The sequence below is a fragment of the Adiantum capillus-veneris genome, chromosome 23, assembly GCF_014529385.1.
Source record: "Adiantum capillus-veneris isolate H3 chromosome 23, ASM1452938v2, whole genome shotgun sequence".
Lineage (NCBI taxonomy): Eukaryota > Viridiplantae > Streptophyta > Polypodiopsida > Polypodiales > Pteridaceae > Adiantum > Adiantum capillus-veneris.
The window spans coordinates 131,497,192-131,521,223 of NC_140953.1; positions in this window are offsets into that span (position 1 = coordinate 131,497,192).

A 24,032-nucleotide genomic window follows, 5' to 3' on the forward strand; every position below is an offset into this window, starting at 1 on the left:
GGCAGTAGTTCAAAGAAACCGAAGGTTATATTGGCCAAAAGTAGTGCTTTTTTAAAGCAACTGGAGAGCCAAGTCTTTGCCTGCTACAAAACAGACTCCAGCATAGACCAATGCTCACAAGGGCCAGCAAGAAGAGCGGACTCTAGCAAACAGCATTGCTGGAAAAGACCAGCAAGAAATGTCCAGTGCAGGATAGGTGGCAACGAATACTAACATGGGAAAGGGTTTGGAACCTACCAGTCTAGCCAACATAATTTCTTTCAGTGAATTGGCTTTATAAATAGCCAAGAAGGATAGACTGCAGCAGTTACAATATCATCCTCTCAAAGGCCGACTTATTCTTCAGAAACCTAATTTTGCTACTTTACCATACATGGCTCTTGTCACAGTTTATGAGCCAATCCACTCTGACCTGGCAATAGTAGTAGATGGTTGCTTACTTCTTATCCAGTCATCATGGAACACAATTTTCAATTCCTTGGGATAGATGATGGATGCATCAGCTTCGAATGATGAAGTGACTAAGCTCAAAGAGGAGTTGGGAAGCAACCAACAGCAAGTTCAAAAGCTGAAGCAGGATATAGGCGCATAATTTTTGAGGGATAGTATTGCTGAAAATTAGTCATCTCGAAAAATTAAAGAGCTAAAAGCAAAGCTGGGCAAGCTTGAAATGCAGAATAGGCAGTTGACTAAAAACAAAGTAGAAGCTACCAGAAATGCTGAGACTTCACACCATGTTGAGAATAAAGAGGGTAGACTTCAACGCGCTGCTAACTAACCACACTGCATTGAAGGCTTCTCGTACAGAAAGGTATTTATATAATAGCTTGGCTGATATTCTGACTCCTGAGGGCAACGTCACTCTAAATATGGACAATCTGAAGGCACTTATGGAGACCATACAGAGTGATTTGCAAGACAAGCTTTCTGAATATAATAGTGCTTTGGCAAATCAAGCTATCCTGGATTATATTCATAATCAAAATGATCCTGATGAGGATTCTGAGAAGGAATAATGGTAGGAGGAGGAAGGGGAGTACAACCCATCCAATAAACCTGATGATAATGATAATACTCCTCCTTCCCCACCTTTAGGCTTTGGAGCTGGTGGATCAGTTGCTACAAGGGGAAGTGCACCCAACAATGACCAGCCAGATCAACAGAAGGACCAGTCAAACCAGCAGTCGGGGGAGCAGTGGTCTGATTGATCGACAGCCAGGTAGTGGACAAAAGGGAAACACTGAAGATACTGTAGTACACCAGTCACGTCACATCACGGCCAGCAAAGGAAAAACCAAATCTATGACTGAGTCCTTAAAGGGTGGTGATGAGCAACATTCATTAAAGCTCATCACACTGAACAAGAGATTAATACATCAACAAGCTCATCACACTGAACAAGAGAGTAAGACATCAACAAGCTCATCACACTGAACAAGAGATTAAGACATCAACAAGCTCCTATTACTAGGATGTATTTGGAGGATGATACTCTTATCTATGATCTAGAGCACTTTCATTAAAGCTCATCACACTGAACAAGAGATTAAGACATCAACAAGCTCCTATTACTAGGATGTATTTGGAGGATGATACTCTTATCTATGATCTAGAGCACTTTCAAAGACTGTATGTTGGAGCCAAAGAAATGATTCGGCACTAGAAATCAGTTGCCTTCCATGATCAAGAGTTGTGCCAATTGTCTGAGCATCCCAACAGAATCCAACTGTTGGAAAGGGTACCTGAGTGGGCGTTGAATTTTGATGATAAGATAGCCAATCCACATTGGCAGTGAGACAGTCCACTGCAAACCAACACTCTCTAGCTCTTGAACTAGATCTACTGCTTGGAAACAGGCCTACATACAAGTGTATGAAGGAATTTAGAACTCAACTGAAAGAAGTTTTACTTCAAATGCAAATTGTAAGAGGAGTTTTGGACCAGAGGATGTAGGCTATCATTAAAATACCAGTATTATAGCAACAAGGGACCTCAAACTCAAATGAAAATAGGAGAACAAACAACTACTCTCCGAAGGCTCTTTCAACTCGTCCGAGTAACTAGGAGATGATGCAGCAAGAGAACCAAGCTGTTCTCGATTTTCTAGAGTTTGTGTCAGTTCTCTGGTATGAATTACCTGCTAAAGAGGCTGAATTTCCCTGATTTTTCTCAGCTTTGTATCCTCACCATCTAGAACCAGTGGATTGGCTCACCTACTTCAATATCACTAATGACCTTCAAGACTGGTATGAGCAAGCCACTGTGGAATGGAAACCTAGAAATCACTGATCAATGATGCTCTCAAAGTGGATGATACGATGGAGCTTCACGGAGAAATGCAGAGGGTCAAACTCTATATGGGATAGTGGAAGATCCAACTCCGTGGCTTAATGAAGATCACAAATCAGTTGCTTCAAGTGACTATGGAGTCTTTCAAAATCCCTGAAAAGGATATAGCTGCTAAACCACGACTGGGGCCAAAGTATAGAGAAATGGTTGAGATTCTCTTTGAAGCTAGAATCAAGACAAATCAGCCTCTTCCGTAGGGATGGATCCATACAGTCTTGCATTGCCATAAATTGGCCGGAACCCGTATGACAAAGGGAAAACGACACCAAAACCTACAATCCTCTCACGCCTTATGAATTTGAGATGTCCACTGAAATGCGGGATCCGCTTGAGCAAGAGACTATTTACAGACTTATCAGAAGGACAATGCTAGCACTAGGACTTTTGAGGCGCCAACACGGACAAAGGGCAAGAGGAAGCGGGTTCAGTGGAAGGATATTGGGTAGTTCCATCTCAGAAGCAGACAGTGGATTTTCTCAATTGAGCACTGGATATTCCTTGGATGGGCACCCTTGGATGCGCATCAGCCTTGACTGCAAAGGAGCAATTCATGGTGCAAATAGTGGAATTAAGGAATCCACTTGTAGAGCAGAAAGTGAATCTTGACAATGATAAAAAAAGAATTGATTGGGTTGTAGAAAATTACATGCGTCTTCAACATTCCACTGAAAACCTTAGATGGTGCATTGACCACTTTACTCACCTTCCTATGGGATTCAAAAAGAAACAACAAAAGCAGAGGTCTATGGGGCTCCTTGTTAAACTTGGAGGTGCTCATAAGAGACGTTGTCGTGCAGCTCCGCTGCCATGAAGAGGAAAAGAGTAGAGAAATGCAAGATAAGCTTCTTTACAGCCTACACATTTAGTGAGTAGTGATCAGGGCTTGTTAATAGGCCAAGCTTAATGATTAATGTATGCCAGATGAGACTTAAAAGGGCCAACAAATGCCTTAATGATTTCAGTAATGAGTATGCTTGAAGTGAGCACAAATGGAAGATTATGATCTAGAACTGCAATGCTTGAAGTGCTCTACCGGCCTATCTCTACGGCTCGTCGATTGGAGCTACGGTGAAGAAGTTATGGCAGTTCGAAGTTTGAGTCGATTGTAGATCCGTACCGGATTGGGCAACTGTAGCTGAGGTGACAGAAATGAAATGAATGCACAGGCTTGAAGTGCTCACTTTGTGGAGCACGTCTGTCTTTTCAGATCAGTGATCGAAGTTACGGTTGCCAAGATATTGGTCGTTGAAGATTCACCGGGGGCCGGTTCCGTACCGGTTCGGTCGGCTCGGCTAGTGTCTCAGCTGGGAGTTTTGTCTATCGTCCAGGTTTTGGAATGCGGGAGCAATAATAGCTTGATGAGTCTCATGCCTGGGATGCCATTTCATGCAGTGCTTGGCCGGCAGTGGTTGTGATTGGCAATACCCGGCTAACAGGAATAAAACTCTGACACTTTCTATCGGATGTGATGGGAAGGCCTTACTTCAATGCAATCACTCATACTTGCGTCTAGCATGCTAATGAAACTATTCGAGGCCATTTATGGGCACGGCAATTCACAAAAATATCCCTAGCCAGGGAATATTGGAAATAATGATGTCGTCGGCATGTATACCAAATGTGGTGTTTGAAGCAATGGAAGCTTCAGTTGATATGCATGTTAAATGAGGTGCCCTTTGAGAGCTGCTCGAAGATGTCGTGCTTAGCATTGCCTTGACCGACATGTGTACCAAATATGGTGCCTTCAATCTTTTTCTGTGGAGAAACTCCTTAGTAGACATGTATGCTTAACGTGGTGCCCAAAGGCCGCCCACTAAGTCAGGCCACCCACCTTGTAAACTAAAGGGGTTAGGGTCTGAAGCTAAGAAAGAAGGAGGGGCCAAACGCGTGGCCGCAACGAGAATAAAATTGCTCAAGGAATGGGGAGCTCGCAACGAGCGCAGTGATGCTCGGATGACACCGATCAAGAAGCAAGAAATGCTCAGCTTGTAGGGGCCCTCCTTTTTGGCACCGGTTTCGTCAGTTTTCGTGCTGCTCTAGACCGTCTCCTGCCACGTCATAGGGCCGACTCCCGCGCCACGTCGATGACGCCGGCGCCACTGCTTAGGAAGAAAAGAGCTATTAATAGGGGATGATCCTGCATGAGAAATGAAAGGAAAAGAGGAGCTATCAACAAGGGTAAGCAATCAAATTAATGAGCGTCCCTTCTTTACGGTGTGTCCTACACGCTAGGGGGAGTAGTTGGCGAGTAGGCTTTGACTACTCCAGCTCTAGTGAGGATGAAAAGCAAAGAGAGCAAAGAGCAACTCTATATTTTTTGGAGGACATCTCCGATGATGATGTTGCATTGCAACAAGACATCGGTGTGACAAAGAAGAGGTCCAAACGTTTAAAGCACAATAGAGGAAACTTGATGTGTGCACAACCTTGCATCTGAAAAATATCAACCAGGTAACTCTCTTATTTGTCTCTCTTGCAGCTCTTAATGAATGCTCTCTCTCTTCTTTCTTAATTAATAACCCCTTACATGGCAGGCAGACCACAACTTGCCATTCAACCTTTGTCTCTCACCTTCTCTCACGTGCTTGCCTCCCACCCATCTCCCTTGCCAATTTCTCCATATCGCAAGCATGTCTCACCCTAAAGAAGGGACACTCATTAAATTGGTTAACTATTCCACCTCAAGCTTGCCGTCATTGTTTCTCACTGTGGCTTAGTTTTGGTTGCATGACCATGTAGGGAAAAATTGCAGCTTCGATGATCAGAGTTCCATTAGCAGGTTTAGTGCCAATGCATCTACCTTAGTGTGTGGCTTAGTTTTGGTCGCCGAACCATGCAAGGAAAAATTGCAGCTCCAATGATTGGAGCATCTCCCTTAGTAGGTTTAGTGCCAATGCACCTCCCTTCTTGTCCATTCTTGCGAGGTTTCATTTTATCCACAGCTCCTCAAGCTGGACACTTTCTCCCTTGCAGTCCTCCTGATTGAGGCTCGCCGTCGTACTTCTTGTCCATTTTGATAAAGACAAGAAGCTGTGAATCCGAAAGGGGTGCCAAGACAAAGATTTAGCCATTATAAAGCGAGCCTTAGTTTTGTTCACACACAAGCTATCACCTAGAGGTGCTCAGATTTTTTTCCCCGAGAAAAAGATCTTTCTATTAGTTAATGAAGCTGCCCATAGGGCTACAACCACCCCTGCAAGAGAGGGCTACAACAATCATGATGGAAAGACTCTGCCAATGAAAAAAAAGCATATGTATAATGAGGCAAAATCAAGAGATGGTAGGAGGGAAAAGCCACACAGGTGGATGGTAGTGCCATCTAAGCACACCCTGGACCAAGGTGAAAAAAGGCCCAGGACGCCAGAGTCAAAGGAAAGCCTCTCTGCACTTCCGCATGCAATCGGAGTTGCCCTGGAGTCTCTTGAAATGTACTCTGAGAGTATGGACCAACTCTAGCCAAAGATCCCAAACAGTCTCTACTGGTGGTACAGGGAGAGCCTCAAAGATGCAGAAGCAATGGTCCCTCTAGATGAACCAGAGTGTCAGGCCACTGATGAGCTCCCTAAACTCCTCTCTCTCATTACACCACTCCTCTGGAGTAAGCTCTGTAGCAGGATAGTGTGTAGGTCGACCCCCCTGCATCACTATCATCCTACTGGTGGAGGATAGCTTAAACTGAAGTGCCGGGCCCATGAGAGTAGACCAAGAAAATGCCCCCCAATTGTATTGCCGAGCTGTGTAAATATTTTGCATCAGTCGAAGAACACAAATCCACACCTGTTGTGTCAAAGGACACAGTGATGCTGACGCTCCACATGATGGTCACAAGCTGCACATGCAACCGAGAGACCACCATGTGCAAGCCAGCTCCCAACTACTGTAGGTCGGTGTGCAACCTCTTTTTAGAGTCCCACAACCTCTCCCAAAAAGCTGCCAAGAACTCAGCTTTGAGAATCTCCTCCTAGTAGTAAGACGAGCCTCTCTCTACACTGCCAAGTATGTGACGTCCCAGTCAAATAGTGTACTGAAAGAAGGGGACACCTGGATGGTCTGCTGAGGAGAAAGGGTCCCTCCAAAGCCACTCTCCAAGATCCCACTCTACTCATGCTAGTGGACAACTCTCCCAAGCCCACAGTCTCTAGTGGCCAGTCTCAAGAGCTGCTGGGTTGGGATCTATGACACAAGTCCTCCCACAGATGCCCACCACTCAAATCCTCTGAAAACAACACTTTGCCACCTGTGGGGTCTCTTCTACAACTCAATATAAGCCCCTCTTCTTGTAGCTTAAAAAACAGGGAAGGTATAGTCTCTGAGCAAGCCGGAACTTAGATGAGAACCTCTAGTTGCGTGAAGGCTCCCATCCATCTGGGCACTGCTGACTCAAGAGGTGTGAGCCACTTAGCTGGTACTTCCTATGAGATGTCCTAACACATGCTCTACACCCCTCTCATGCCCTGTAGCTACATTTCCTAAAGCTCCTCTGACAAGCCTGAAAACTGTAGCTAGTCACCTAAAGAGCATGCTGGACCCTCTACCATGGGACCCCAGGAAACATGAGGCCGACTACCAACTAAGTGGCCTCTCTGAGTGCTAACCATGGGGTTCCAAACAAGGGGCTGTCTCAGGTGCTACTCAGTGCAAGTACGCTAACATTGCTCCAAGCCTCTCCGTAGTTGCTCCCAAGATCGGAGTAGACTCACAGTGAAGCGGTCCTCCAGTCTCTTGCTCAAGCCAAATCTACGCATCTTTGTGAAAATCCATCTAGTTGAAGGTGGACAGGGGCCTCCAGCCTGAGGCACCCTAGCACTAAGCCACTGAAGCAAGAAAATTCTACAGGGCTCCTCTCTTGGAAGAAGTCCTCTGATGATAACTTCCCAAGAAGGGCTCTGCTCTGCTGTGCTAGTTCTATGATTCCCAATCCTCCCTAAGAACAAGGAAGTGTGATGACTTGCCATGCCACTTTGGCTCGGGCTATCCGAGTGTCACGCCCTGACCAAAGGAAGGTCTTGATCAGCCTCTCTACCTGGCTAATACAAGAACTCAAAAATATCCAACAAGAAGTGATGTACCACATAGTAGCCAGCAACACCTGGTTGGCCACTACAACTCTGCTTGCCAGAGAAAGTTGTGCGGAGCTCCAATGTAACAACTTCCTCCTGATAGATAGGAGAAGGGGAGAAATCTACTAATTGGGAGACAAGTCCAAACCAACCTGACAGCCCAAGTACCGAACTGCATTCCCTGGGGGAATCCACTTGAAACCCTCACCTGGCATCCAATGAGGCGTAGGAGCACTACCAATTGAGAAATCCACTATCTTTCTCTAGTTGATCAGTGCACTTGATGCACAACAAAAAGTCTTAAGAGCGTGCTGAAATGTGTGAAGGTTGGCCTCCTGGCCATCCAAGTACAAGGCTGCTGTCTGCAAACTCAATGTCCAGTAGCTCATCTCCCCAAATAGGGAGCCACGTAAACCAACCTACTTTGAAACCAAAAACCTGCTCATCCCCTCAACATAGAACAAAATGTAGAAGGGGGCGAGAGGGCAGCCCTATCTGCCTGAACATGTGAGCATGAAACGATCACCTCTACCTCCTGACAAAAGTACCTGACTATGTGCCCGTCTGTACAAAGCTGACACCCCTCTGATCGAAGCATCTGAGAAACCCATCCTACGTAGAGTGCCCTCAAAAAAGTCCCAATCAACTCTGTCATAGGCCTTCTCAAAATTGAGAAGAAGAATCACCACCTCCTCACCATGGAGCCGCACGAGGGCAGAAGCCTCCCAAAAAGTAAAGATGTTGTCAAGGATACTACGCTCCTTGACAAAACCTATCCGTTTCCCATGTATAATGCTCTCTAGAAGTGGTTGAATCCTCAAACTCAGAGCCTTGGCAAGTGTCATAAAATCTAATATCTAACCAACCCCAAATGATTTTATCATATTAAATTGATCACTTAATATGGGAGAATAAATGGGAACAAGTGTTAAGATATAGATATGTGCTTATAGATCTATCTCAACACGGGGCCAATGGTAAAGGGGCCCAAATGGGAGATGGTCTATCAAAGAGCAAGGCTAACCAATGGAGCATAAGACCTTAGGGTTAGCTTCATTGAAGACCTCCAATAATGTGTGTAAAAGTCCTTTGGCCTTAGGTAAGCTAGGGTTGAGCTTGAGGTGGGAACCCGGCCCAAGCTCGAGGTGCTTGTCATGCTTGAGGTGCTTGTCCTGCTTGAGGCTCTTGTCATGCTTGAGGTGCTTGATTAAGGTGCTTGAGGTGCTTGATCTGCTACATGCTTGAGGTGCTTGACTTTCTACATGATTAAGGTACTTGAGGTGCTCTGACAAGCTTGCCTGAGATGCTTGTGGGAATACCCCCTAGTCCAAGTGCTTAGTCATGCTTGATGACTAAGGTGCTTGAGCACCAAAAGTCAAAAGCATCCCTACAAGAGGGGGGGCGAGCCCTTTTCCTAGGGGCTAGAGAGAGAACACCCACTCACACACACAAGGAAGGCCCAAGCTTGAAGAGGCAGCAAGGACACATGTCAGGCCCCTACCTATGTTACCTTCATGAGATGCCTGAAACCTATTGGTTGGCCACCCAAGGGGTCCAACAGTAATTTAGGAGATTTAATTAATTGATTTAGCATTTAGCTAGCCCTGTCTCTCAAAGGGGAAAGGGGGACACTTGTCTCAAGGCTACCCCTATTGCTTGTAATGCCTCCTGCTCATGATTGGCTAGGCCTGGAGGGGTCCAATGAGCTTCAAGCATGAGCTACAAGGGGGGGTCGACCCAAGCAAGCTAGGGGGATGCTTAGGGGGTATACTCACCCACACACGCTCACAGAAACTTTCATTGTGTGCTATGCAAAGTGCAAGAGCTCCCTCTCCTTCTCCAAGCAAGTAGAGGTTGAGAGCCTACACCAACACTCTTGGCTATGGAGTGCAAATCCAACCAAGATCCATGCTTCAATGCTTAATCTTGCCATCTCCTTCTTCTTCATTACTATGCTATTATGTATGCTAGCAACAAGAGTATGATAAGTGAGGAACTAATTCTTTCTCCTACGAAATGTTTCTTCTTCCTCTTCGCTACCCTCATTCCCTGCTAGCTCTCTCCACCTTCGAAGGTGTTTGAGGTCTTGGGACTGAGGCTTGGGATAGTTAAAGCTTTCTTCAAGTTTATGTTATGTTTGTGATGCATGAAGCTTTCCATCTTCATTGCATCAACTAGGTCACAAGGAACACAAAGACTGTATTGTAACAAGTCTCTCTTAATGGGAGAAATCATAATACAAATGCCTATTGGAGGGGGGACTGGCTCCACATAAATCCGGTCCTCAACTGTTGTCATGTTCTCTAAATTCTCTCTCTTGCAAAAGTATTGTTCATGCCAAGTTAACTAATTGCTATGATTATGTTGCTATCTTCAATTATGTTCACCCGTTATGCTCACAAAGTTATTTCTCAAAAGTACTCTCATTAATTTCCGCTACTCTCAAGTTAAATAGGCCAATTCCATTACAACAAGAATTTTGTAGGCTCAGTTAAGGATGGTGATGGGGCACCACTGTCAAATATCATGCAAGGAGCCACCCTCCTTGGGAATGAGGTAAATAAGGCCCTCCCTCATGCTCTCAAGCATCTCGCATGTGTGAAGGATGAACTAAAAAGCACTACAAAGATCTGAGCCAAGCAAGTCCTAGTACTCAAAGAAAAAGCTGGGAGTCAAGCCATCCTCACCTGGACAGCTACCACGGGGGAGTGCTCTAAGAGCCGTGTGTAGCTCCTCAAGTTGAAGAGGCAACTCAAGCCTCTGGCGCATCTCCTCAATCACAAGACAACACATCTATGCCCACACCTGCTCTCTACATGCATTCAGGCACTCCGTAGATAGTAGATCACGGTAGAAGTCAATAGCAACTGCACACATGTCCTCTGCCTCTAAAGCAACGGAGCCGTCGGGCCTCCTCAACTGGCTAACCTTGGCATGCGTATGTCGGGGTCCCATTGCCTCAAAGAAGCGCATGTCATTCTGTGACCCACCTGGGTCCACTGAGATGCCTGCCGATGGAAAGCAACCTCATGGCGCCTCTCCTCTTTGCTGACGAGCTCCTAGTGAGCCTGTTGTAGCTGCTCCTCCAACCAAGGACTGTCTGGATGCTGCTCCTGCATCCTTTGTAAGGAAGTAATGCCCCATTGAAGATGCTACTCCTCCTCTCTCGATGCAGCCAGGCAAGCCGAAGACTCCATAAGAAAGAGTCAACTAAGTTGAGCAAGTTCTGATGCTACTCTGTGAGCTGGAGAATCCTGCTCAAAGAGTCAACTAAGTTGAGCAAGTTCTCATGCTACTCTGTGAGCTGGAGAATCCTGCATGTCTAATCTCTCTGTCCAAAGAGCCTCCACTTGCTCTCTAAGCACTGAGTCTAGCAAGACCCTCTCTCGGATGCGTAGCATCATGCTCCCCCTCCTCTGCCTATCATTCATTGTAAGGATCACTAGTGCATGGTCCAAAATATGAAGTCCCTGTCAAGAATGCCAACTATCCCACCCAAGTCACAGAAGTGGTCACTAGTGTAGAAGCGATCTATCTGAGATAGATTCTCCCCTCCCACTCTGCAGTCCGAACGAGAGAAGGCCAGCAAGCTGTCTAGGGACCTCACAAATCTAAAGTGCTGCCACACATCTAAAACCCGCAGAGTCATACAGAACCTCTCCCAAGCTGCTAGCTCAACTCCATGCATAGTAGTATGGCTACCACCAATCCCGTCAGAGGGTTCCTCCAACATGTTGAAGTCACACCCTATGCACCATTACTCTGCGTGCGACAGAGACTCAACAATCTAAGAACAAAACTCTGCACATGCACTTGCCACATTGGGTGCATAGATTTTCAAGAATCCTATGAGACAACCATGAACTGCATAGTGATCCACTGAGCCCTGCCTAGCACAATTATCCATCTGCCCTCAATGGCTTGCTGTAAAGAATCCGCAATAGTTGTACATACCACGCCTTGGATGCCTCCAGGTCCAAATGAAGCTGACCAAAAAGTCTCATACCGTCCACGCAAAAGCTAACCACAACGTCTAATGAGGCTCTCACATGGATGATGATCCTGTAGCATAAGAAGGTCAATCTCTCTTCCCACAAGGCATCATTGAAGCTCCTGACGCAGTCGGCCCCTCTGATGCTAAAACTGGGGCCCACCTAATTCTTGTAGGTTCCATGAGACAATCCTCATGGGGAGCAAGAGAGAACAGATGCTGTCGTAGCAGCTAACCGTGCTATCTTTGAGGCAGGTTTTGATGGGGAGTAATCCGTATCCGAGCGTCCTCGAGATAGGCGTGACTACGAAGAGTGTCGAGCCCGAGCCCAAGTAGACCAAGCCATGCGTAAAGCAACCTCCTCTGTCTAGGAGTCCTCATCTATGTGTACATAGCATGCCGGGCTCTGCGTGTTAGCAAAAAAATGAACCACAATGTGTCTACATCTTGCTCCGTTTGGAGGTGTCACAACAGACTTGGCCAAAGGCCAAAGATTCTGAAGCACGTCTTTAACCCCTAGGTATCCTTTGTGATGAGATAACTCTAGGGCTTGTGTCTGCAACCACTCCAACACTGAGTCTATAGTCCACTCAGCATGTCCATGTTGCATAAGGGAAAAGAGAAGCCAACCGCTGAGTCCAAGGTCTCTATCCCCTAGCTGGAAGGAACAATACATGAACTCTAAAGTAGGCTACCTCAAGGTCTGGTGAGGGGTCGTCGAGAAACCTTGTAAAGTTGTAGGCAAAGAAATCCCAACGCCAACGAATGTCGAAGCTCGTAAGACCACGAGGAATTGCTGCAAAGAGAGATGTCTGCACCAGCAGAGGAGGTCGCAAGAAAGGCTGTTGTAAGGTCCCCCGCCCCGCCTATACCGAGATCGGGAAGGGATACTTGACAGGGCTCTAGGCCTTATAAAAATCGGAGTCTCTAAACAAGAAAAATCCAAGGCATAGACCTTTACCATTGACAATGGCTTGGGTCTATAGCCTTAGAAGCAGACCTAGTCCTGTCTCGCAGCGAAAACGGGACAATGTATTCAAACGGCCTACAAAAAAAATTCTTATTCCGGCCCTATAACTTCATCATTCAGATTATGGTTTCCTTAGCCAACGCGTTTTTCCCCCTAACGTATGTGAGGGCACAACCGTTGGTGGATTCCTCTTCCAAGTGAGAAGTTTCTAAAACGTTTTAGTGTGCGGGAATGGATAGTTACCTGACTAATCAGGTCCACCCATCCATAATTGACAACCTTAGGCAATCCCCACTTGCCACCCCGCACTCACACAAGATTCATTTATCTTATTATCACATTGTTTTAACATTTAAAATAATGGTTTCTTTTAACGTTCCATCACAATAGTTCCTTGAAGACAACATTGAAAGCATTCTTTTAGAAAACAGACATCTTTAAACTTAGAACAGAGTACTGTCATTCAAAACATTTTCCATAATAACCATGACCAAATACTCTTCTTGTCTCAAGACCCACCTAAAGGTGAAAAACGACACCCATTCCTTATTCAAATCCGGAGTGGATAAACCCCCACCCAAGGTTCCGGGTGTCCATACACCAAACCAGTTGCCCATACAACTGGGCGGCTCCCCTAGGATAAAAAACAGTATCCTAACTTATGTAGAAACATCAAGACATGACACGGAGTAGAAACTCATCGTTCATGTGGGTAACCAACTTAACCGTGGCTAGAAAGCCAATCATTATCATCAATTTATACTAAACGAGTCGGAGGTGTCTTGAGACAAGCTATCTTAAGGATGATCAAACATATCTTTCCTAATTCAATCAGTTTTAACCCAAACAATTCTTTCCTACATTATAAACAAATGCATGTTGGAAGTTACCTTCCCTTTTCAGCCAGTTTATCCTTCTTACGTATGTAATGCTAACTTATAAAAGAACTTAAACTAATTAAAGACTTAATTGAATAATGGAACACCCACCTGGGATTGATTAGCCATCTGCTGCTGCGCTGGCGCCTGAAGACTCTCCTCCGTAGGCCTACTACTAGACCCGGCTTCGTCGTCGTGCGACGCTCTAGTTCGTTTTGGAGCTACGTCCTCATCATCAAATGTAGGATTTGCTCGGGTCCTTTTTGGTATCATAACTTCTTGTTCTTATAAAAAGGACGTTTAATCATTAGGAAAATAGTTCAAAATCTAGACTTAACCTTTGTATTCAATCGTAACACATCCAAGGTTAAATTTATAGTCTTAATTGATAAATTCTTGACCTATTAGTTTCTTACTTGTCTAGATAGACATGATAACTTTTTCCACCACTTCCCTAAGGGTTTTCTAAGCTCTCCTAACTTTCTTATAATTTTCTATATCTTTTTCCTAATTTTCCCATCAACTTTTAAGCTAATAATCGACTTATTTTGGGTTTAATATTTATTGTATTTAATTTTTCTTAAATATTTCATTTCCTTAACTTGATATCACAGAATTACACTTACTATAATTTTTCTAAAAACTTTTAACCACAAAGTCTATTTATTTTAATTAATCATTTACGAAAAAGAGGACCTTTGTTCAATTATAATTTACAAACCTCACTAATTAACTATGGTATAATTACCACAAGTAGATAAGGATATTTTTGACCTCTGGTAATTATCTTATTATTTTCTAACTTAATTATATAATTTCCAGCTAGAAATAGTATAATTTGACTTAAATAGATATCTAAACTACTTTTCTAACCTTGGCATAATTATCACAGCCTCTTTACCCTATAATATAGCTCTGATAAAAAACATGTAATTATAGCACATGATTTACTAATTTTCCTCTTTAGTTTTTAGCTAGAAATAGTATAATTTGACTTAGATAAATATCTATACTACTTTTCTAACATTTGCATAATTATCATGGCCTCTTTACCCTATAATACAGCTCTGATAAATAGCATGCAATTATAGCACATGATTTACTCATTTCCCTCTTTAGTTTTTAGCTAGAAATAATAAAAACTGACTTAGATAAATATCTATACTACTTTTCTAACCTTGGCATAATTATCACGGCCTCTTTACCCTATAATATATCTCTAATAAATAGCATGTAATTATAGTGCATGATTTGCTAATTTCCCTCTTTAGTTTTTAGCTAGAAATAGTAAAAATGTACTTAAATAAATATCTATACTACTTTTCTAACCTTGGCATAATTATCACGGCCTCTTTACCCTACAATACAGCTTTGATAAATAGCATGTAAGCATAGGGCATGATTTACTAATTTCTCCCTTTTATTTTTAGCTAGAAATAGTATAATTTGACTTAAATAAATATCTATACTACTTTTCTAACCTTGGCATAATTATTATGGCCTCTTTATCCTATAATACAGCTCTGATAAATAGAATGTAATTATAGCACATGATTTACTAATTTCCCTCTTTAATTTACCCTTAAAAATAGCATAATTCCACTAAGATAATTAGTTAAACTAATTATATGAGATTAGAATAATTATCATAGGTTATCTAACATCTATTTAAGCTTTAAAAAATAACTCAATTCAATTTGAACCTATTTAATAATTTCTCTTATTTAAATTGTCCAAAAAATAAAGTATTTCTGCTAAAATAATTAGCTACATTAATTATCTGAGCTTCTCCTAATTATCACGGGTTTATCAACACCTAATTAACCACTAATAAATGTATCACAGCAATTAAAATCAATTTATTCATTTCTCCTATTTAAATTTCTCAAAAACAGAGTAATTCTGTCTACTTAATTAGCTAGATTCATTATCTGAGCTTCTACTAATTATTACGAGTTACTTAATACCTAATTAATCACTGATAAATATATCACAGAAATTGAAATCAATTTACTAATTTTTCCTATTTAAATTTCTCAAAAAAGCAGGATATCCCTACTAAAATAATTAGCTAGATTAACATTCTGAGTTTCTCCTAGTTATCACGGGTTCTTAAACACCTAATTAACCACTGATAAATATATCACAGTAATTAAAATCAATTTATTAGTTTTTCCTATTTAAATTTCTCACAAAACAGAGTAATTCTACCTAATTAATTAGCTAGATTAATTTTCTGAGCTTCTCCTAATTATCACGGGTTCTTTAACATCTAATTAACCACTGATAAATATATCACAATAATTGAAATCAATTTACTAATTTCTCCTATTTAAATTGCTCAAAAAACAGAGTAATTCTACCTAATTAATTAGGAAAATTACTCAAAAAATTATAGGATAATTTTCCTAGCTTAATGACTGTCTAATGCAACTCTGATAATTACTTCAACATAATCTAAGCTTAAATAATATATTTATCATTAATTCATGGTTAATTTGGCTAATTTCAATCCTAATATGATAGGATAATCAATTAGCTTAATATTACTAAGCTTAATTATAATAATCAACAGAGATTAATTAATTAAGAGAGGTTTTATGAGTATAAATAGGCCTAATCTTTGATTTATTAACAAAATAGCTTAATTTAACCTTGCTAATTAAGAAGGATTATGCTAATTATCGTTAGGGTTAATCAATTAGAGACTAATCTCTAATGATTTCTGCATAGTGTTCTCTCTAGATGAGAGAGAGAGTAGCAAGGCTCCGAATCTGTGTAAAATGTGAAGCTAGGGGTCCTATTTATAGTTTTCTGGCACTCATAAGCTCTCACCGGCTGAAAAAGGCAGTTGCTTGCAGTTCAAGCAGTCCCCAGCAAGTCAAAAAATGCCCCTTGCTGCTAAATGAGTCCCTGGCAGGTCAGTGATGACCCTCCCATTACCTGCGAGCTTTTAAAATGTCAATTTTGCTATAATTTGACCTATTTTTGCTTAATTGGTAAATATCTTGTAAATATCTGGGAGACCTTTAATAAAGTCTATGCTTAAATGATTACTGTAACCCTTCAATTTTTCTATTTTACTCAATTCACAGTGTAAACTTCCAGGGGTCGTAACTATGCCAGTTTTATCGGAATTCAATTCTGAAAATTTGTAGCCCTGGGTTTGCTGTGCGTAAGATTCCAAAAATACCAATATTTGCCATGGTCGGACAATTCTACATTGCTTTTTCAATAATCATATCAGTTTGATTAAGCTTTATACAACCTTTAAGGTTTCAGAAACTGGAAACCTTACAATCACCCCAACTTAAGAATTTGAGATGTCCTCATCTCAACCGTAATTGGAAAAATCTTTGAGAAGAGAAATTCATCCTCCCCAAGTGGCATCTTCGAAGGGATTACCTTTCCACTTTACCAAATGTTATTGATTACTCTAAGAGTTATTTCCAGCTTCTGGTTGGAGTTACTTGCTAGCCAATTTTTTCTCAAGAAACTCTTAGTGTTGAGCCCATCTTAAAAACCTTTACAAACCATTTGCATCATCTAAAAAACGAGGTTAAATCAATTCCATAAAAGATCCATAAATCCACCTTGTCAACATGAACGTGCTCGATCTAACTGACCATTCAGAGCAATCAGCGTTCGACAAGTATCATGTATTTCAGCTTTGCCAATCTGAACGCGCTCGGCGTGTTCTTGCCATTCTGAGCAATCTGCGTTCGGCACAAGCTTCCACTATTGCACTAGAGATACCCCCTATGTGCTCTAACCTGGTTGACCAACAATATGTAAAGGGTTTTAAGAAGTATCATACCAAGAGTTCTTTTGGACTTCCTATTAGTCTCGTACCTTAATACTTTCAAATCTATGTTATTTTTCCAAGGAAGGCTATCGTGTGCACAAAGAATGTGAGTTGGTTTTTGGATAACTATCTCATTCTCAAAATTCAAATTCTTTTCATACTATCGGGAACCTCTGTCTCATTTGCTAGATCAATCCTTAATTTATTGATTGAATACTAACTTAACTTTAGATTCATTAAGTAATTTGGAGAAGAAAATCATGTATACCATTACAATATATAAGTAACTCAAGTTTTTACATTATTGATTTATAGTGGTTTACAAAGCTCTAAGATTGCTAACTATGGCCAAGCTAGTGGCTCTTTTATCTTTCTTATTCATAAGGTTGGTTCTCCTATGATTGCATAATATCCGGCTCCTCTTGCTCTTCCTCTACCTCGTCCTGCATTTCTATCTCCTCTTACATTATCTCCTTGATTTTGAGGAATGGCTCTAGCAGTAGTTCGAGGATTTTGCTCTTCAGGAAAGTTATTCCTATAGTGTCCCATTTGATTGCATCCATAGCACCTAACATTTGGGACGGTCTACTCTAGGTTTACTACTGCAACTAGTCTACGTTGTTGGTATCCTTGGTTGAAAGTTCCCGTGGCTCTTCCCCTAAAGTTATTAAATCCATTATAGTTCCTTATGGAGTTGCTTCCTTCGGCTCCAAGAGGCTTAGCCTTGAGAAGGGCATCCTGTATTGATGTAGGCCTCATGGCTTCGAGACGTGTACTCAGGGGTTTGTTGAGGCCTTGATAGAAACGAGCAATTTGTTGCTCCATGGTCATCTAGAGAGCATAGAGTCGTAAAGACACGAATTTAATGTAGTACTCCTCTAATGAAAGTCCTAGTTGGCGTAGATCAAAGAACTCGTTCATTTTGATAGCCTGATGTGTAAGAGGGAGATAACGTTCTTTGCTTGCTTGCTTCATTTTCTCTCAAGATGGACTACTCGTGGGATTATCTCACGAGTAGAAAATCTATTATCCAGCCATTTCATCACGCTTTTTCGCATTGAATAGTCTCGGGATACGCAAACCCTCATAAACCTAATGTTGAAATCCAAGAATTTGAAGTAGGCCTGATGGAAATTTTCCTGCAGGGATAGGGATAATTCTCTTTTTCCTTTCACTCCCTCTTTTTAATTAAATACGTCTTTAATTGGATTTGTCAAAGATCACTTATTGCAGCTTAACGCCTTAAACTTTTTCCTAGGTCCAAGACTTTAGTTAACACATGCTCTGATACCACTTGTAAGGTCCCCCAACCCCGCCTATATAGAGATCGGGATGGGATCCTTGACAAGTCTCTAGGCCTTATAAAAATCGGAGTCTCTAAACAAGAAAAATCCAAGGAATAAACCTTTACCATTGACAATGGCTTGGGTCTATAGCCTTAGAAGCGGACCTAGTCCTGTCTCGTAGCGGGAACGGGACAATGTATTCAAACGGCCTAAAAAAAAATTCTTATTCCGGCTCTATAACTTCATCATTCAGATTATGGTTTCCTTAGCCAACGTTTTTTTCCCCCTAACATATGTGAGGGCACAGCCGTTGGTGGATTCCTCTTCCAAGTGAGAAGTTTCTAAAACGTTTTAGTGCGCGGAAATGGATAGTTACCTGACTAATCAGGTCCACCCGTCCATGATTGACAACCTTAGTCAATCCCCACATGCCACCCCGCACTCACACAAGATTCATTTATCTTATTATCACATTGTTTTAACATTTAAAATAATGGTTTCTTTTAACGTTCCATCACAATAATTCCTTGAAGACAACATTGAAAGCATTCTTTTAGAAAACAGACATCTTTAAACTTAAGACAAGGTACTGTCATTCAAAACATTTTCCATAATAACCATGACCAATACTCTTCTTGTCTCAAGACCACCTAAAGGTGAAAAACGACACCCATTCCTTATTCAAATCCGGAGTGGATAAACCCCCACCCAAGGTTCCGGGTGTCCATACACCAAACCATTTGCCCATACAATCGGGCGGCTCCCCTAGGATAAAAAACGGTATCCTAACTTATGTAGAAACATCAAGACATGACACGGAGTAGAAACTCATCGTTCATGGGGGTAACCGACTTAACCGTGGCTAGAAAGCCAATCATTATCATCAATTTATACTAAGGAGTCGGAGGTCTCTTGAGACAAGCTGTCTTAAGGATGATCAAACATATCTTTCCTAATTCAATCAGTTTTAACCCAAACAATTCTTTCCTACATTATAAACAAATGCACGTTGAAAGTTACCTTCCCTTTTCAACCAGTTTATCCTTCTTACGTGTGTAATGCTAACTTATAAAAGAACTTAAACTAATTAAAGACTTAATTGAATAATGGAACACTCACGTGGGATTGATTGGCCATCTGCTGCTGCGCTGGCGCCTGAAGACTCTCCTTCGTAGGCCTACTACTAGACCCAGCTTCGTCGTCGTGCGACGCTCTAGTTCGTTTTGGAGCTACGTCGTCATCATCAAATGTAAGATTTTCTCGGGTCCTTTTTGGTATCATAACTTCTTGTTCTTATAAAAAGGACGTTTAATCATTAGGAAAATAGTTCAAAATCTAGACTTAACCTTTGTATTCAATCGTAACACATCCAAGGTTAAATTTATAGTTTTAATCGATAAATTCTTGACCTATTAGTTTCTTATTTGTCTAGATAGACATGATAACTTTTTCCACCACTTCCCTAAGGGTTTTCTAAGCTCTCCTAACTTTCTTATAATTTTCTATATCTTTTTCCTAATTTTCCCATCAACTTTTAAGCTAATAATCGACTTATTTTGCGCTTAATATTTATTGTATTTAATTTCTCTTAAATATTTCAGTTTCTTAACTTGATATCATAGGTTTACACTTACTATAATTTTTCTAAAAACTTTTAACCACAAAGTCTATTTATTTTAATTAATCATTTGCGAAAAAGAGAACCTTTGGTCAATTATAATTTACAAACCTCACTAACTAACTATGGTATAATTACCACAAGTAGATAAGGATATTTTTGACCTCTGGTAATTATCTTATCATTTTCTAACTTAATTATATAATTTCCAGCTATAAATAGTATAATTTGACTTAAATAAATATCTATACTACTTTTCTAACCTTGGCATAATTATCACAGCCTCTTTACCCTATAATATAGCTTTGATAAAAAACATGTAATTATAGCACATGATTTACTAATTTTCCTCTTTAGTTTTTAGCTAGAAATAGTATAATTTGACTTAGATAAATATCTATACTACTTTTCTAACCTTTGCATAATTATCATGGCCTCTTTACCCTATAATACATCTCTGATAAATAGCATGTAATTATAGCACATGATTTACTCATTTCCCTCTTTAGTTTTTAGCTAGAAATAGTAAAAAAACATTCAAAACATTTTCCATAATAACCATGACCAATACTCTTCTTGTCTCAAGACCACCTAAGGGTGAAAAACGACACCCATTCCTTATTCAAATCCAGAGTGGATAAACCCCGACCCAAGGTTCCGGGTGTCCATACACCAAACCAGTTGCCCATACAACCGGGCGGCTCCCCTAGGATAAAAAACGGTATCCTAACTTATGTAGAAACATCAAGACATGACACGGAGTAGAAACTCATCGTTCATGGGGGTAATCGACTTAATCGTGGCTAGAAAGCCAATCATTATCATCAATTTATACTAAGGAGTCAGAGGTGTCTTGAGACAAGCTGTCTTAAGGATGATCAAACATATCTTTCCTAATTCAATCAATTTTAACCCAAACAATTCTTTCCTACATTATAAACAAATGCACGTTGGAAGTTACCTTCCCTTTTCAGCCAGTTTATCCTTCTTACGTATGTAATGCTAACTTATAAAAGAACTTAAACTAATTAAAGACTTAATTAAATAATGGAACACCCACCTGGGATTGATTGGCCATCTGCTGCTGCGCTGGCACCTGAACACTCTCCTTCGTAGGCCTACTACTAGACCCAGCTTCGTCGTCGTGCTACGCTCTAGTTCGTTTTGGAGCTACGTCCACATCATTAGATGTAAGATTTTCTCGGGTCCTTTTTGGTATCATAACTTCTTGTTCTTATAAAAAGGACGTCCAATCATTAGGAAAATAGTTCAAAATCTAAACTTAATCTTTGTATTCAATCGTAACACATCCAAGGTTAAATTTATAGTCTTAATCGATAAATTCTTGACCTATTAATTTTTTATTTGTCTAGATAGACATGATAACTTTTTCCACCACTTCCCTAAGGGTTTTCTAAGCTCTCCTAACTTTCTTATAATTTTCAATATCTTTTTCCTAATTTTTCCATCAACTTTTAGGCTAATAATCTACTTATTTTGGGCTTAATATTTATTGTATTTAATTTCTCTTAAATATTTCATTTCCTTAACTTGATATCATAGGTTTACACTTACTATAAGTTTTCTAAAAACTTTTAACCACAAAGTCTATTTATTTTAATTAGTCATTTGCTAAAAAGAGGACCTTTGGTCAATTATAATTTACAAACCTCACTAATTAACTATGGTATAATTACCACAAGTAGCTGAGGATATTTTTGACCTCTGGTAATCATCTTATCATTTTCTAACTTAATTATATAATTTCCCTCTTTAATTTTTAGCTAGAAATAGTATAATTTGACTTAAATAAATATCTATACTACTTTTCTAACCTTGACATAATTATCACAAGTCTTTACCCTATAATATAGCTCTAATAAAAAACATGTAATTATAGCACATGATTTACTAATTTTCCTCTTTCGTTTTTAGCTAGAAATAGTATAATTTGACTTAGATAAATATCTATACTACTTTTTTAACCTTCACATAATTATGATGGCCTCTTTATCCTATAATACAGCTTTGATAAATAGCATGTAATTATAGCACATGATTTACTCATTTCCCTCTTTAGTTTTTAGCTAGAAATAATAAAATTTGACTTAGATAAATATCTATACTACTTTTCTAACCTTGGCATAATTATCACGGTCTCTTTACCCTATAATATAGCTCTAATAAATAGCATGTAATTATAGTGCATGATTTACTAATTTACCTCTTTAGTTATTAGCTAGAAATAGTAAAAGTTGACTTAGATAAATATCTATACTTCTTTTTTAACCTTAGCATAATTATCACAGCCTCTTTACCCTATAATACAGCTCTGATAAATAGCATGTGATTATAGCACATGATTTACTAAATTCTCCCTTTAATTTTTAGCTAGAAATAGTATAATTTGACGTAAATAAATATCTATACTACTTTTCTAACCTTGGAATAATTATCATGGCCTCTTTACCTTACAATACAGCTCTGATAAATAGCATGTAATCATAGCACATGATTTACTAATTTCTCCTTTTAATTTTTAGCTAGAAATAGTATACTTTGACTTAAATAAATATCTATACTACTTTTCTAACCTTGGCATAATTATTACGGCCTTTTTACCCTATAATAGAGCTCTGATAAATAGAATGTAATTATAGCACATGATTTACTAATTTCTCCCTTTAATTTTTAGCTAGAAATAGTATAATTTGACTTAAATAAATATATATACTACTTTTCTAACCTTGGCATAATTATCACAGCCTCTTTATCCTACAATACAGCTCTGATAAGTAGCATGTAATCAGAGCACATGATTTACTAATTTCTCCCTTTAATTTTTAGCTAAAAATAGTATAATTTGACTTAAATAAATATCTATACTACTTTTCTAACCTTGGCATAATTATTACGGCCTATTTACCCTATAATATAGCTCTGATAAATAGACTGTAATTATAGCACATGATTTACTAATTTTCCCCTTTAAGTTATCCTTAAAAATAACGTAATTCCACTAAGATAATTAGTTAGACTAATTATCTGAGATTAGCATAATTATCATAGGTTATCTAATATCTAGTTAACCTCTAAAAAATAACTCAATTCAATTTAAACCTATTTACTAATTTCTCTTATTTAAATTGTCCAAAAAATAAAGTATTTTTGCTAAAGTAATTAGCTAGATTAATGATCTGAGCTTCTCCTAATTATCACGGGTTTCTCAATACCTAATTAACCATTGATAAATATATCACAGCAATTGAAATCAATTTACTAATTTCTCCTATTTAAATTTCTCAAAAACAGAGTAATTCTGTCTACTTAATTAGCTAGATTAATTATCTGAGTTTCTACTAATTATTATAGGTTACTTAATACCTAATTAATCACTGATAAATATATCACAAAAATTAAAATCAATTTACTAATTTTTTCGTATTTAAATTTCTCACAAAAATAGGGTATCCCTGCTAAAATAATTAGCTAGATTAACTTTCTGAGTTTCTCCTAACTATCACGGGTTTTTAAATACCTAACTAACCACTAATAAATATATCATAGCAATTAAAATCAATTTACTAATTTTTCCTATTTAAATTTCTCACAAAACAGAGTAATTCTACCTAATTAATTAGCTAGATTAATTATCTGAGCTTCTCCTAATTATCATGGATTCTTTAACATCTAATTAACCACTGATAAATATATCACAACAATTGAAATCAACTTACTAATTTCTCCTATTTAAATTGCTCAAAAAACAGAGTAATTCTACCTAATTAATTAGGAAAATTACTCAAAACATTATAGGATAATTTTCCTAGCTTAATGACTGTTTAATGCAACTTTGATAATTAATTCAACATAATCTAAGCTTAAATAATATATTTATCATTAATTCATGGTTAATTTGGCTAATTTCAATCCTAATATGATAGGATAATCAATTAGCTTAATATTACTAAGCTTAAACATAATAATCAACAGAGATTAATTAATTAAGAGAGGTTTTATTAGTATAAATAGGCCTAATCTTTGATTTATTAACAAAATAGCTTAATTTAACCTT